The sequence below is a fragment of the Somniosus microcephalus genome, chromosome 16 (assembly GCF_052327205.1).
Source record: "Somniosus microcephalus isolate GS21.2 chromosome 16, FLI_Smic_1.0, whole genome shotgun sequence".
In the NCBI taxonomy this organism is placed as follows: Eukaryota; Metazoa; Chordata; class Chondrichthyes; order Squaliformes; family Somniosidae; genus Somniosus; species Somniosus microcephalus.
In genome coordinates this window covers 28,472,537-28,487,484 of record NC_141002.1, presented here as the reverse complement: position 1 = coordinate 28,487,484, position 14,948 = coordinate 28,472,537, and the positions used below count along the sequence as shown (strand labels likewise).

Sequence of the window (14,948 nt, the reverse complement as noted above, 5' to 3'; positions counted from 1 at the left end):
TGGCTGTAATGATCAATAACATGTCATTCTATAGTGGACACTAGGTGGAGCCGTAGAGCTGTATATAGCTGTATGTATAAGACTGCACTACCCAGCTGTATGTATATTAAGACTACATTACCCATGAGACACTAGGCTACCCACAAGGCAACAGTCAAGATGGAAGCCTCGACAGATACTGTACCAAGTCCACATGTGCTCAATAAAAGTGTCTAGCAAAAGCTAGCTGTGTTCATAATAAGAATGTCTATTAATGAACATAAGATGGTACCAGGATACCAAGAGTTGTAAATATCTGCAAAAAAATTGTGAAAAGCGACATGGAGAATTTGAAGCCACCAGAGCGTTTGAATCTCGAGGGAAATGTCGACTACAATTGGCGGATTTTTAAACAACAATTCGAACTCTACCTTGCTGCCATCGGATTCGGTACGAAGCCAGACGCAAGAAAAAGAGCGTTGCTGCTTACGGTTGCAGGCCCACAGGCGATAGAGGCATTTAATACATTTGTATTTAATCCAGAGGAGAACAGAGAAAAATTAGAAGATGTGCTAAAAAAATTTGATGCACATTGCTCTCCCAAAAAGAATGAGACCTATGAAAGATACATCTTCTGTTCTCGGACACAGCAGCAAAATGAGACTTTTGATAGCTTTATAACTGATCTGAAACTGAAAGCACAGACATGTAATTTCTCGGAGCTGAAATCATCCATGATTCGTGACCAGATTGTGTTTGGTATTCATGATAAAAAAGTCAGGGAACATCTGTTGAGAGAAATCGAACTAAATTTGGAAAATGCAGTGAAAATATGCCAAGCCAGCGAGCTAGCTCGAAAGCACGCGAAGACTTTCAGTGAAATCAATAATGATGCGATTGTAATGAGTGATAATGCTGCTGTCGGTGCTGTGTCCTACAAGGGGAAGAAACGTGGGCAGAACAGAAATGAAAAGCAATTGGAGGATGACATTTTTAATTGTAAACGTTGTGGTTACAAACACCAGTTAAGACAATGCCCAGCGTTTGGAAAAATATGCACAAAGTGTAATGGAAAGAATCACTTTGCCAAACAATGCTTTTCAAAAGTAAAAACTAAGAAAGGGCAACGAGTTAATGTAATTGAGGACACTGATTTAAGTGAGACATTTTTTGTACAAATGGTGTCATGTCACAATATCAAAAAGGATACAGAAAATGTGCAGCCCTCAGAAATGGACAATGCTGAACATAAAGTTAATGCAGTAAAAGAGGACAAATGGATGATCCCACTGCAGGTAAATGGAGCATTAGTTACCTTGAAACTAGACACTGGGGCAAAAGAAAACTTAATCAGTATGAGTGACATTAACAATATGAAAGAAAAGCCCAAAATACAGATAAAGTCAGTACTACTGAAGGACTATAATGGACAGAAAATAGATAGCTTAGGTGTATGCAGACTTAAAGTGACAGTCAAAGACAAAGTGCATCATCTCATGTTTTCTGTTGTGGCTGAAAGACTTGATTCACCACTAGGTGACAAAGCTTGTGAAGACTTAGAACTGGTCAAGAGAGTCTACCGTATAAACTGTGCCATAAGCAGACCAGATGACTCAGGTGATGAAGCAGAGAGCCCATCAAGGATGAAAAGGCCAAAGGGTATCCATGTCTTCAAAAAGCCTAGTTTCTCCAAGAAGAAAGAAAAAGACTTTAAGGTCAAAGAGAAGCCAAAGGAAGAAAAGCACAAAGAGGAAAAACACAAGGAGAAAAAGTCCAAAGATATAACCGCAGCAGGTGTTGTTAAACAGTGGAAAGAGAAAAAGAAAAAGAAGAAGCCTGCACCAGAGCAGGAAGCAGTTCCGGTAGATACTCCTTCCCTCAGGCCAATCTTTGGTGTTCCATTAGCCGAGGCTGCTGAGAGGACTATGCTGTATGATGGGATCCAGCTGCCAGCAGTTTTTCGAGAGTGCATTGACTACATTGAGAGTTATGGCATGAAGAGTGAAGGAAACACTGAAACCCTCTCCAAGCAATGATCGCAAGGAGACCTCGATCTATACAAGAGCAGATCGATGACAATGCTGCAACTGCATCTTGTCATTCACTGCCAGAACAATCTCATGAAGACACATCAGACTTACCCGTGTTGAGAAGATCCACACGTGAAGTAAAAAAGCCTGATAGACTTAATCTTTGAGTACAATGTAAAGCTTTGAAAATGTGTTGACTGTTTTGAAAATGTTTATGTTTATAGAGCACTAACAAAAGTGTTACTGATATTATCTTTATTGTTTTCTTGAAAGTTGATTGATATTGATTTTGTTAAACCTCAAAGAAAGGGGGATGTAATGATCAATAACATGTCATTCTATAGTGGACACTAGGTGGAGCCGTAGAGCTGTATATAGCTGTATGTATAAGACTACACTACTCAGCTGTATGTATATTAAGACTACATTACCCATGAGACACTAGGCTACCCACAAGGCAACAGTCAAGATGGAAGCCTCTACAGATATTGTACCTAGTCCACATGTGCTCAATAAAAGTGTCTAGCAAAAGCTAGCTGTGTTCATAATAAGAATGTCTATTTATTAATGAACATAAGAGTGGCTAGCTTCACTTGTGTATTAGGTGTCAGCCGTGGCTTCGTGGTAGCACTCTCACCTCTGAGTCAGAAGGTGTGGGTTCAAGTCCAGGTACTGAGCACAAAATCTAGGTTGACACTCCAGTGTAGTACGGACGGGTGCTCCACTGTCGGAGGTGCCATCTTTTGGATGAGATGTTAAACTGAGGGGGTCATCTGCCCTCTCCGGTGTACGTAGAAGATCTCATGGCACTATTCAAAGAGCAGGGATGTTCTCCCCAGTATCCTGGCCAATATTTGTCCCTCAACCGACATCACTAAAACAGATTATCTGGTCATTATCTCATCACTGTTTGTGGGAGCTTGCTGTGCATTTCAAAAGTATTTCATTGGCTGTGAAGCACTTTGGGACGTCCTAAGGTTGTGAAAGGCACTATAGAAATGCAAGTCTTTCTTTGAAATTCAATGACCTCAATGCCCCACATTCCCTCCTGTTGCTGCTTCTGCAACCCAGTCCTGTGGTGGCGTTTCTCACCACACCCTCCTGTCCCTTTCCCCGCCCATGTGTTTCTGCCCATTCTTGTCTGCTGCCACACTGCCTGGAAACGTGCTATAGCCAAGATCCTGGTAATGGCCCAGGAACTGGCTTTTAGTTCTTCAAATCTTTTCTAAGAAAGCAAGAGCAGAACCAGAGCTATATCAATAAAAACTTTAAAGCTGGTTCACAGTTAGAAACAAGACGATCGTGCTGTTCTTGGGGTGGGAGTTAGGTGTTGAGCAATGCTTTCCCAGGATTCAGATGGATAAAGTTCTGTTCTGTCTACTGTAAACAGACTGTGCAGCTTGATGCTGGAAAAGTACTTATGGAATACTTGTTCAGGGATTGGAGGGGGAGAGGAGGGAGGGAGAAGGTTTGCAGCTTTCACGTTCCTTCACCCTTTCCCATAAAGATACTACCAGATGTCCCACCCGAGAAACACTAACACATAACAGCCCCACCAAATAATTCTAGATCCTATCACACACAATCCTCCCAGATCAAGGCTCCCCCTCCCTAATAATTCCAGACTCTTGAATCTTTTCCCCAGTATTTGCGATGTGACCATTTCCTGTAACCCCCAAGTCCTGCAATTCCGCCCCACCACCCCCTCCCCTACCAATGGCCACAGACGCCAGTAGCAGCTTCCCAAATGCTTGTAGAGCTCAAAATCTGTCAGCTGCTCCCTACCAATCCACCACCATTGCTCTGACTCCAGTGCATCAACCCAAACCCGTAACCTCCCTCCCGCTGTTCCCAAGCCCGTAACCTCCCTCCCATTGTCCCAAACCCGTAACCTCCCTCCCATTGTCCCTAACCCGTAACCTCCCTGTTGTGTATTTTGAATGTGTATTAGAATTGTCCCACATGGGATACCGTAGTGGTGATTTGCAATGCACTATGGGAAATGTAGTGCATTGAGTGAAGAAGCACATTGTAAATAAAATGGCCGTTAACTAAACTCTCCACCCCGGAGTCCTTCTTAATTGTTATATAGGTAAGGGTATAAAACCCCTTGAGACACAACAAAACTGGCGACGAGGACGACGGACTTGCGCATCACTTTGCAGTGGAATTGGCGATGTTTAAAGTAAGAAGTTCCTGTCTTTTCTTAATGGCGCGCCCACAGTTTAGTGCTGATGCAATCGCCTCGTAAAGGTGGCGGTTCGTGTGTTACACAAATAAGGGGGAGAGTAACGATACAGTGAAACAAAGTGGAGGAAAAGGACTGTAAAAATAAAATAAAAAAGTGGAGGAAAAGGACTGTAAAGAAAAAAAAAAGAAAACAAGATGGCTATGCTAACTGGAGCGTTTGGACCATTTGATGAAATGGCGGAGCAATGGAGTGCTTATACAGAGCGTTTCGGATTTTTCGTGACTGCAAATGGCATTAAAGATGATGTGAAAGTGGCGACGTTCCTCAGTGTCATCGGAGCAAAAACATTTGGCTTGTTACGGAGTTTGATGCACCCGGATAAACCTGGCGCTAAGACATATGATCTATGCCAAGCCTACTTGCAGATGCATGTAGAAGAGGACCCACAGAAGTACCTCACCATCACCACCCACAAGGGCCTCTACAGGTACTGCCGCCTACCCTTTGGTATAACGTCAGCACCAGCATTGTTTCAGCGGGCTATGGACCAGATCTTAAGCGGCATTCCAGGGGTACAATGTTATCTCGACGATATCCTTGTCACAGGAAAAGATGACAACGAATATCTGCAGAACCTGACGAAGACACTGGGAAGACTTGAAGAATATGGCTTACGCGTTCGCAAGGACAAATGCGAATTTTTCAAGCCATCAGTGGAGTACCTAGGCCATGTCATCGATGCGGACGGCCTACACACAGCACCGTCGAAAGTGAAAGCCATTGCCGACGCTCCTGCACCTACAAATGTCGGCCAGCTGCGGTCATTCTTAGGTCTCCTGAACTATTACGGAAAGTTTATTCCACAGCTGGCATCACTGTTGAAGCCATTACATGAGTTGCTGTGTCAGGGCAAGGCCTGGGCGTGGACGAAGGAGTGCGAAGCTGCATTCAAGAAAGCCAAAGCAGCTTTGACTGACCCCAGAGTGTTGACGCACTTTGACCCATCGTTGCAGATCCAGCTGGCCTGTGACGCGTCGCCTTATGGCGTTGGCGCGGTCGTGTCCCACATCTTTCCCTCAGGCGAAGAGAAGCCAATTGCATTCGCGTCAAGGTCCCTGAGCAAGGCGGAGCTGAAATACCCGCAGATCGAAAAAGAGGCTTTGGGCATCATCTTTGGAATCAAAAAGTTCCATCACTACTTGTTCGGAAGGAAATTCACCTTGCTGACGGATCATCGTCCTCTGATATCGATCTTTGGTCCACACACAGGAATACCCTCCCTGGCAGCGTGCAGGATGCAGTGCTGGGCGCTGATGTTAGGCGCTCACAATTACAACATCAAATACCGGAGGCCAGCAGCACATGGCAATGCGGATGGATTGTCAAGACTTCCGCTGCCTGTGCCCTCTGAAGGCTGTGAGCAGAAGATTTTCTACTTTGACATGGTGAGCAATGCCCCTGTCACGGCCCGGCAGGTCAAGAAAGAGACCAGAGTGGACCCTACGCTATCCAAGGTGCTGGATCGGGTGATGCGAGGAGACGGATCACGGGTGTCAGACGCAGCACCTGAGCTCCTGCCTTACCTATCAAGAGGGAAGGAGTTGTCTGTCACTTCAGGATGCCTCCTTTGGGGCATGCGAGTGATCATACCACCAAAGCTGCGGAAACATGTCCTCAACGAGCTGCACTCAGGACATTGTGGTATTGTCCGGATGAAGGAGCTGGCACGAAGCTACTTCTGGTGGCCCGGTCTGGATCATGAAATTGAAGTTGAAGCAAAATCATGCCCATCATGCGAGACAACCAGGGATACGCCAAGAGCAGCGCCACTGCATCCATGGGAATGGCCGGCGACACCATGGCAACGGATCCATCTGGACTTCGCGGGACCAGTGGAAGGAGCGATGTTCCTGGTCGCGGTGGACTCCCATTCCAAATGGCCAGAGGTTGCAGTAATGTCCATTACCACTACGGAGAAAACCATCGAGACTCAGAGAGATGTTCGGGCGATTTGGTCTGCCGGAGCAGATCGTAACCGACAATGGAACACAGTTCACATCCCAGGAGATGGAGGAGTTCCTCAAGAGCAATGGAATCCAGCACACGTTCTCCGCGCCTTATCATCCATCCACGAATGGATTGGCGGAGAGATTTGTCAGAATGCTGAAACGCGCGTTGAAAGCGGCAAGAAGTGATGCTCCTCCAAAGCAGCGCCTGAATGCTTTCTTGCTGAAATACCGAAACACGCCACATGCTACGACTGGAGCATCTCCTGCTTACCTACTCATGGGAAGGCAGCTACGGACACGCCTTGACCTGCTGAGGCCAACGTCCACAGAAGCAGTGGTGTACGCCAATCAGCAGGATCAAGTCAGCAGATAAGCTCAGAGGTGCAAAGAACGACACTTTGTGGTGGGGGGCAAAGTCCTCGCGCGTAACTACACCACCCCGGAGCGGTGGGTCCCGGCTACGGTCATTCAAAAGACGGGCCCCGTTTCATACCGAGTCCGCACCGGAGACGACCGAACATGGAGACGGCATGTAGACCAGTTACTGCCAAGACAGTCGCCACAGGTTACCCAAGAAACAGAGGATCAAGGACCTGCTGGGGGCTCCAGCAGGGACTGGTCGTCCGACCCTGAGACGGTGGCACCATCCACTCTTGTGCCATCGAGGGAGGAAGCCACGCCTGCAGGGTCACGGGAGAGCCAGCCAGAGCCTGCTCCTGAGACTAGGTGTTACCCCCAAAGAGAAAGGCAGCCTCCAGAGCGCCTTAGTTACAGTTAGTGCTAACCTGTGTGCATGGGGCAGAATAATCCCCAGGGTTAGCGGAATGTAGAGGCAGTCTACCCTCTCTTCCAAAGTTATAGTCATTTTCAATTATTCTGTTTTGTGGACATTCTATTTTAAGGGGGACGAAATATGTTGTGTATTTTGAATGTGTATTAGAATTGTCCCACATGGAATACCATAGTGGTGATTTGCAATGCACTATGGGAAATGTAGTGCATTGAGTGAAGAAGCACATTGTAAATAAAATGGCCGTTAACTAAACTCTCCACCCCGGAGTCCTTCTTAATTGTTATATAGGTAAGGGTATAAAACCCCTTGAGACACAACACTCCCTCCCATTGTCCCTAACCCGTAACCTCCCTCCCATTGTCCCTAACCCATAACCTCCCCCCCATTGTCCCAAACCCGTAACCCCCCTCCCACTGTTCTCAAACCCGTAACCTCCCTCCCATTGTCCCAAACCCGTAACCTCCCTCCCACTGTTCCCAAACCCGTAACCTCCCTCCCACTGTTCCCAAACCCGTAACCTCCCTCCCACTGTTCCCAAACCCATAACCTCCCATCCATTGTTCCCAAACCCCAGAATCTCACCAACCCCCGTAACCTCTCTCCCGCTGTTCCCAGCCCCTGCAAACCTCTCTCCCACGATCCCAACCCTCGTAAACCACCCTCCCACTGTTCCCAAACTCTGTAACCTCCCTCCCACTGTTCCCAATCCCTGTAACCTCCCTCCCACTGTTCCCAAACCTGTAACCTCCCTCCCACTGTTCCCAAACCCGTAACCTCTCTCCTGCTGTTCCCAAACCCGTAACCTCCCTCCCGTTGTTCCCAAACCCTGTAACCTCCCTCCCACTGTTCCCAAACCCATAACCTCCCTCCCACTGTTCCCAAACCCCGTAACCTCCCTCACACTGTTCCCAAACCCGTAACCTCCCTCTCATTATCCCAACTCCCGTACACTCCTTCCCATTTTCCCAAACCCTGTAACCTCCCACCCATGGTTCCCAAACTTGTAACCTCCCTCCCACTGTTCCCAAACCCTGTAACCTCCCTCCCACTGTTCCCAAACCCTGTAAAACTCCCTCCCACTGTTCCCAAACCCCGTAAATCTCCCTCCCACTGTTCCCAAACCCGTAACTTCCCTCCCACTATTCCCAAACACCGTAACCTCCCACCCACTGTTCCCAAACCCCAGAACCTCACCAACCCCTGTAACCTCCCTCCCACTGTTCCCAAACCTTGTAATCTCCCTCCCATTGTCCCAAACCCGTAACCTCCCACCCATGTTCCCAAACCCGTAACCTCCCTCCCATTATCCCAAACCCTGTAACCTCCCTCCCGCTGTTCCCAAACCCCGTAACCTCCCTCCCACTGTCCCAAATCGTAACCTCCCTCTCACTGTTCCCAAACCCTGCAACCTCCCTCCCACTGTTCCCAAACCCCGTAACCTCTCTCCCACTGCGCTTGCACCTCAACAACCTCCTCCCACCATTCCCACCTTCACACCAGTAGTACTCAAGTATCCAGAATCCTCCTCCCACTATTTCAAGACCCAAGAATCCACAGCCTTCTTCGACAGTCAAAGGCCTCATCGTGCTTACACTGCTCCCCATCCTCTCAAGTTTCCCAGACCCCCTGGGCCTCCCTCCCAACACTGTTAAACCATATGCCCTCCCTCATTTCCCAGTACTGCTACCTGCCTCTTACCGACCAGAAACACCTTCCCTACCATCTTCCTCCGTATCCTGGAATTTATTAAAAGAAAAGTTGAGAGATAAAGCTGAGTACTGGGGTGAAACAAACATATAACAATCAAGGCCACTGATTTACAAATTCCACGAAAATATGGCTATAACACTCCCATAATACTTTGTAATAAAAGTACAATGTCACTTATTCAAACACCAGGTTTACTGCCCGGTAATATATTGGGCCAGATTTTGCTGTAGCAGGGTATCTAATGGCATCTGCCGTTAGTTAGACTTGCCCCTGCACCCTTCAGTTTAAAACATTTTTGCCCACCAAGTTGCTGAAAGTGCCAGCTGATAACGTCGCAGCGAGAGATGCAGGGCATCAAGCCATTGGTGAACAGGACAGGCAACTGTGTATCTCCTTAACCAGTCAGACTGAAGGACTGTCAAATGTTAAATCAGGTACAGAAAGAGAAATAAAGAGAGGGAAAGAGAAATTGGATTAAGAAAGTGAAAAAAAGACAGTAAGGAAAAGTAAATGTCATTTAAAAAAATCTCCTAAAGCAATTAAAACCTGAAGGAGTGAGACTCCGCACTTGTAATAGTTAATTTTCAGTGCCAGAGAGGTTGACAGTAATTAACAATTATCACAACATCATTAAATGGGTACTTGCGCTTGTAATTACAAGACTTAACTTTCTGCAGTGAGTTTAGTTCGCATCTGCTGCGCAAATATAGCAACTTCACGACATGTCAATGAGGAGTCAGACGGCGAGATGCCGTTTTCGCAAAGCTTAATGGTGGAGTGGCACAACTCGGACAGCAACTTTTGGATATTGGCATTTAACTGCGCATCTGCTCCTCACCTGAAGTTTCTGTACCATTTACGCATGAAAAACAGTGAGCACCGTTAGCCTCGCTGTTATTTTGACAGCAAAATCTGGCCCAATATGGGGTACACAGCAGGAAACCAGCATATCCTCCAACCCACCGTGAGCAATGTTATTTGGTGCTTTGTCTGTCACTTCAGATATGAGTCATACTCCAGACATTACATTTTGTTGCAGTCTTTTTAAAAAAAAGTCAGTCAGTCACTTAATACTGGGTGCATTGGAATTGCAGCCTAAAATTTTCAAGCATTTTCCAATCCGCACAATTCCCTCATCAAACAATAAGTCCTGAATAGTCTGAGGTTCTGTCTGGTGACCTTAAGGGACTCAGCGCCATCTTAGCAGCAGAATAATAAATTGTGCATTACGTGGTATAACACTTTCTCCCTTGTAACACAGTGCCTTGCCTGACTTACTGTGATCAACGCCACCGGAAATCCACTAGCGATAATATAAATGCATAGAATACATGCTTTTTCACTGATGTTCGCAAAGCTTGATTGAAATTTTGCATCACCACCTCCTGATCTTATGATATTTCAGGTACGGGATACACATTTAATTGTTTAACAGTGATTCAGCAGTGATTCAGCCACTCTCCCCCACCTTGGTGTCCACTCACTATCCACTGCTCTTTGTACATAATGACTGCTAGAGAAATGGAAACTGCTGCAAGAGAAACATCATAAGCAATGAACATTTAAGTGATCTATCCTAACTCGCACCAAGTCCCATTCACCCATCACCCCGTGCTTGCTGACCTACATTGGCTCCCAGTCCACCTCAATTTAAAAATTCTCATCCGTGCTCACCCCTCCCTCATCTCTAACCACTTCCAGCCCTATAATCCTCCGAGACCTCTGCGCTCCTACAATTCTAGCCCCCTGTCCATCTCCCATCATTGGCGGCTGTGCATTCAGCCGTCTAGGCCCCAGTCTCTGGAATTCCCTCCCCAAACCTCTCCGCCTCTCTCTCAGCCTTGAAGACGCTCCTTTGAACCCAACAAGCTATTGGTCACCTGTCCTAATGTTTCCTTTTTTGGCTCGGTGTCAATTTTTGTCTGGTTACGTTCCTATGAAATGCCTTGGGACCTTTAAAGGCGCTATACAAGTGCAAGCTGTGGTTGCTGTTGTCAACAGAACCCAGAGATGGAATTTCCTCATCCACTGTAATAAGGCCACACAATGATTAGGACGTTCCAGAGCTCAGCTTCTCAGCTCCCGCCACTGAAACCTCCGGCACTCTACCACTTCAGTTTTTTTTAAAAATTCAGAATAAGGCCACCATAGAATATAAATTTAAACTCACAGTTACCTCGTTGTTTTAATGTTTTAGCAGGTCTCAGTGTAACGTGCTGTGAGCAATGCTACAAACACCGACAGCAGAAACTTTATACCATGCAACTGGCAGCCTATTATTCTGCTGCTACGGTGAAGCTATGTTTACGCTGGACCCTCCTTTGAATACAGCAAAGCCTAATTGCTGCAAATAGGAACATAATGAGACAATTAGAGGCTAATTGCTAGTGAGGGAAATTTGCGGATATGACCGGTGCTTGTAAATTTACGGCACCAGGTCCGCAGAAACCAGCGTGACATGGCTAACCTGCCTTTCACAACTTTTATAAGACTTTTGACATTTTGGAGGGCGAGGGGTGCTCTCAATACTTTTCTATGGGTAGACAAATAGGGAATGAAGTGGGGCAAGTGGAGCATGTTTCAATGGGAGAACATTTTGGAAACAGTGGTCACAATATCATTAGGTTTAGAGTAGTTATGGAAAAAGCAAAGAAACAATCAAAGGTGAAGATAATCAACGAGAAGAGGGTTAATGTCAGTGAGTTGAAAAGGGATCTGGCACAGTTGGAGATGAAACAAAGAATGGCAGGTAAAACAGTAAATGAGCAATGGGAGGGGGAGGGGGAAGAGGGAGGGGGAGAGGGGGAGGGAGGAAGGGATGAGGGATGAGAGGAGGGGGGAGGGCGGAGGGGGGAAGGGAGGGGTGGGGGAAGGGAAGGGGGAGGGGGAGGGGGGAGGGGGGAAGGGGGCGAAGGGGGAGGGGGAAGGGGGGAGGGGGAAGGGGGAGGGGAGGGGGATGGAGGGGGAGGTGGAGGGAAATGGGGGGGAGGGAGCAAGGGATGAGGGGGAGGGGGAAGGGGAGGGGGAGGGGGAAGGGAGGAGGGGAGGGGGGAAGGGAAGCGGGGGAAGGGAAGGGGAGGGGAAGGGGGGAAGGTGGAGGGGGAGGGGGATGGGGAAGGGGTGAAGGGGATGGGGAGGGGGAAGGGAGGGGGGGACGGGATGAGGGGGGATGGGGGAAGGGATGAGGGGGAGGGGGGAAGGGAGGGGGAAGGGAAGGGGGAGGGGGAAGGGTGGGAGGGGGAGGGGGGAAGGGTAGGAGGGGGGAAGGGGGAGGGGGAAGGGTGGAGGGGGAAGGGTGGAGGGGGAAGGGTGGAGGGGGGAGGGGGAAGGGTGGGAGGGGGAGCGGGGAAGGGGGGAGCGGGAAAGGGGAGGGGGAAGAGGGAGGGGGAAGTGATGAGGGAGGAGGGAGGGGGGTGGGGGGAGGGGGCAAGGGGGGGAAGGGGAGGGGGAAGGGGAAGGGGGAATGGAAGTGGAGGGGGAATGGAAGTGGAGGGGGGAGGGGAGGGGGATGGAGGGGGGGATGTGGAGGGGGAGGGGGAAGGGATGAGGGGGGGAAGGGAAGGGATGAGGGGGGGAAGGGAAGGGGAGGGGGGAAGGGATGGGGGAGGGGGGAAGGGATGGGGAGGGGGGAAGGGATGGGGGGAGGGGGATGGGGAGGGGGGAAGGGATGGGGGAGGGGGAAGGGGATGGGGAGAGGGGGGAGGGGGACAGGATGAGGGGGAAGGGGAGGAGGGAAGGCGGAGGGGAGGGAAGGGAGAGGGGAGGGAAGGGGGAGGGGAGGGAGGAAGGGGAGGAGGGGGGAAGGGATGGGGGAGGGGGGGAAGGGATGGGGGAGGGGGGAAGGGATGGGGAGGGGGGAAGGGATGGGGGGGAAGGGATGGGGAGGGGGGAAGGGATGGGGAGGGGGGAAGGGATGGGGAGGGGTGAAGGGATGGGGAGGGGGGAAGGGATGGGGAGGGGGGAAGGGATGGGGGAGGGGGGAAGGGATGGGGGAGGGGGGAAGGGATGGGGGAGGGGGAAGGGGATGGGGGAGGGGGGAAGGGGAGGGAAGGGGGAGGGGAGGGAAGGGGGAGGGGAGGGAGGAAGGGGAGGAGGGGGAGAGGGGATGGACGGGAGGAGGGGAGGGAAGGGGAGGGGAGGGAAGGGGGAGGAGGGAAGGGGGAGGAGGGAAGAGGGAGGAGGGAAGGGGGAGGGGAGGGAAGGGAATGGGGAGGGAAGGGGAGGGAGGGGAAGGAAGGGGAGGGGGGGAAGGAAGGGGAGGGAAGGGGAGGGGAAGGGGAGGGAAGCGGGAGGGGGAGGGAAGGGGGAGGGGAAGGAAGGGGAGAGTGCAGGGAAGAGGGGTGGGGTGGGATGGGGGTGGTGGGGGGAAGAGGTCATCCAAAGCTAGAGCTCCTGGATGACTAAAGAAGTTGAGATTAAAATGAAACAGAAAAGGAGGGCTTATGACAAATGTCCAGGTTCATAATACAGTAGAGAATCAAGCAGAGTACAGAAAGTGCAGAGGAGAACTGAAAAAGGAAAATGTGTCAGCCTCGATTTTGTGCTCAAGTGTCTGGAATGGAACTCGAACCCACAACCTGCTGACTCAGAGGCAAGAGTGCTACCAATGAGCCAAGGCATGTGCGCTCTTAGAGGTTTCCTACAGCCACCACTCTAATAAGGGACCTGTATCGGATTTGAAGTTTCACAAGGTGAAAATGTGTAATGTAAATTAAGATAATTATGAAACTCTGAGCAGCTAAATTATATATTATGTACAAACGTATGAGCAAGACAGCTGGGGAGCAGCTGAGGTAAGCAGTGAGAAGTGACAGGTTGGAAAAGAAGCACAATTTAAAATGGTGTGCATCTCTGGTACAATAACTGTTATACACCATGAATTGCGGGGCTGATCGTGCAGGTCTGCACCTGCACATTGAGTAAATATCCCGTGAGACTGCGACTAGCTCCAGCACCTTGTGACACAATAAATTAGCAAATAATTTGTAACTCTACTTCACAAGTAAAATGCCTTATGCTGTAGCTGGTGGCGAGGAAGGAAAATCCCATCAAGATGCAGTACTGCAACATGGAGGAAGAGATTCCCTATGTTCACTACTTGTAGTGGAACTGTAAGAGTGTGCTAAACAAATGTATTAACAACTCAGCTAGAAATAATGATCAGAGGAAATCTTCCTGCTATGATTACAAAATCACTAACACGGTTTAAAGTTTCTGTGGCTACTGTCATTACAATGTCACTAACACAAAACATCACTGGAAATTGTCCCAATATGATTACAATCTTATAGCATATTGCGACCAGAGGGCATCTGTTGTGTATGTACCTTTAAGAGAATAACTGGTCTCAGACTGCAATACCGGCAGTGACCACCCCTGTATAAAAGGCGCTAGAGAGCCTCTGTTGGTTAGTTTCGTTTATGCCTTTCACCAGTAAAGACTTGTTTGTTTCTCTCCTGCTAGTCCGTGTCTCAATCATTCACGGACTTAACACTGGCGACGAGTTAGAAGAACTTACCTGTAACTCAGCAGCAGCTCCGACAACGTTGAAGGTCGGAAGAAAAAAAAGAGTCCATTGAAACTCGAGGAACGGGCGTCGACCGTCAGTCATCGGGTTCAAGGCTTTGCAGGAGCGACGTTCCAGAGCCAGGCTGGGTTCCTCGGTCCGTGGTTTCCCAGCTAATCGGGCTGGTGGCAGGTAGTGCTCTAATCCTTTACTGGGCTGCAACGGGGCCGGGCAGCGAGTCGGAAGCAAGGAGAGAGAGAGAGGGTGGAGCATACAGGGCGCGGCCGGGTGTTTCGAAGCTGTGCAGCGTTTCGGACCTCAGAAGAGGGAGGGAAGTGTTCCAGAGGGTCCGCTCCACGACGGAAAATAATAAAAAGAAAAAGAATACGCGCAAGAAACCGTGGAAAGCAGCGCTAACAACAGCGGGGGAAGAAGGAAAAGCGCGGGAGGCGCCATTTTGTCTTAAATAGAGAAGAAGGCAAAGCGCGGGAGGCGCCATTTTAGATTTGCAAGATGCGAAAGACTGGCTGTATCACTGCTTTTGATAATACATTAGAGGACTGGACCACGTATGTGGAAAGAGTCGAGGTATATTTCGAGGCAAATGAAATAGCGGAGGGGAAAAAAGGCATCAATATTGCTAAACGTAATGGGCGCTAGAACGTACGGCCTATGCCGGGATCTGATTACTCCAGCCAAACCGAAGGCGAAGAGTTTAACGAAATTGTTG

At 49.1% G+C, this 14,948-nt stretch overlaps 1 protein-coding gene across 10 annotated transcripts in view; it reads right to left on the bottom strand.

The window, feature by feature from the left end:
• Positions 1-14,948, bottom strand: part of LOC147106041 (ataxin-7-like protein 1) — a 371,841-nt gene that overhangs the window by 145,600 nt on the left and 211,293 nt on the right. The gene's annotated exons all lie outside the window — the stretch shown is intronic.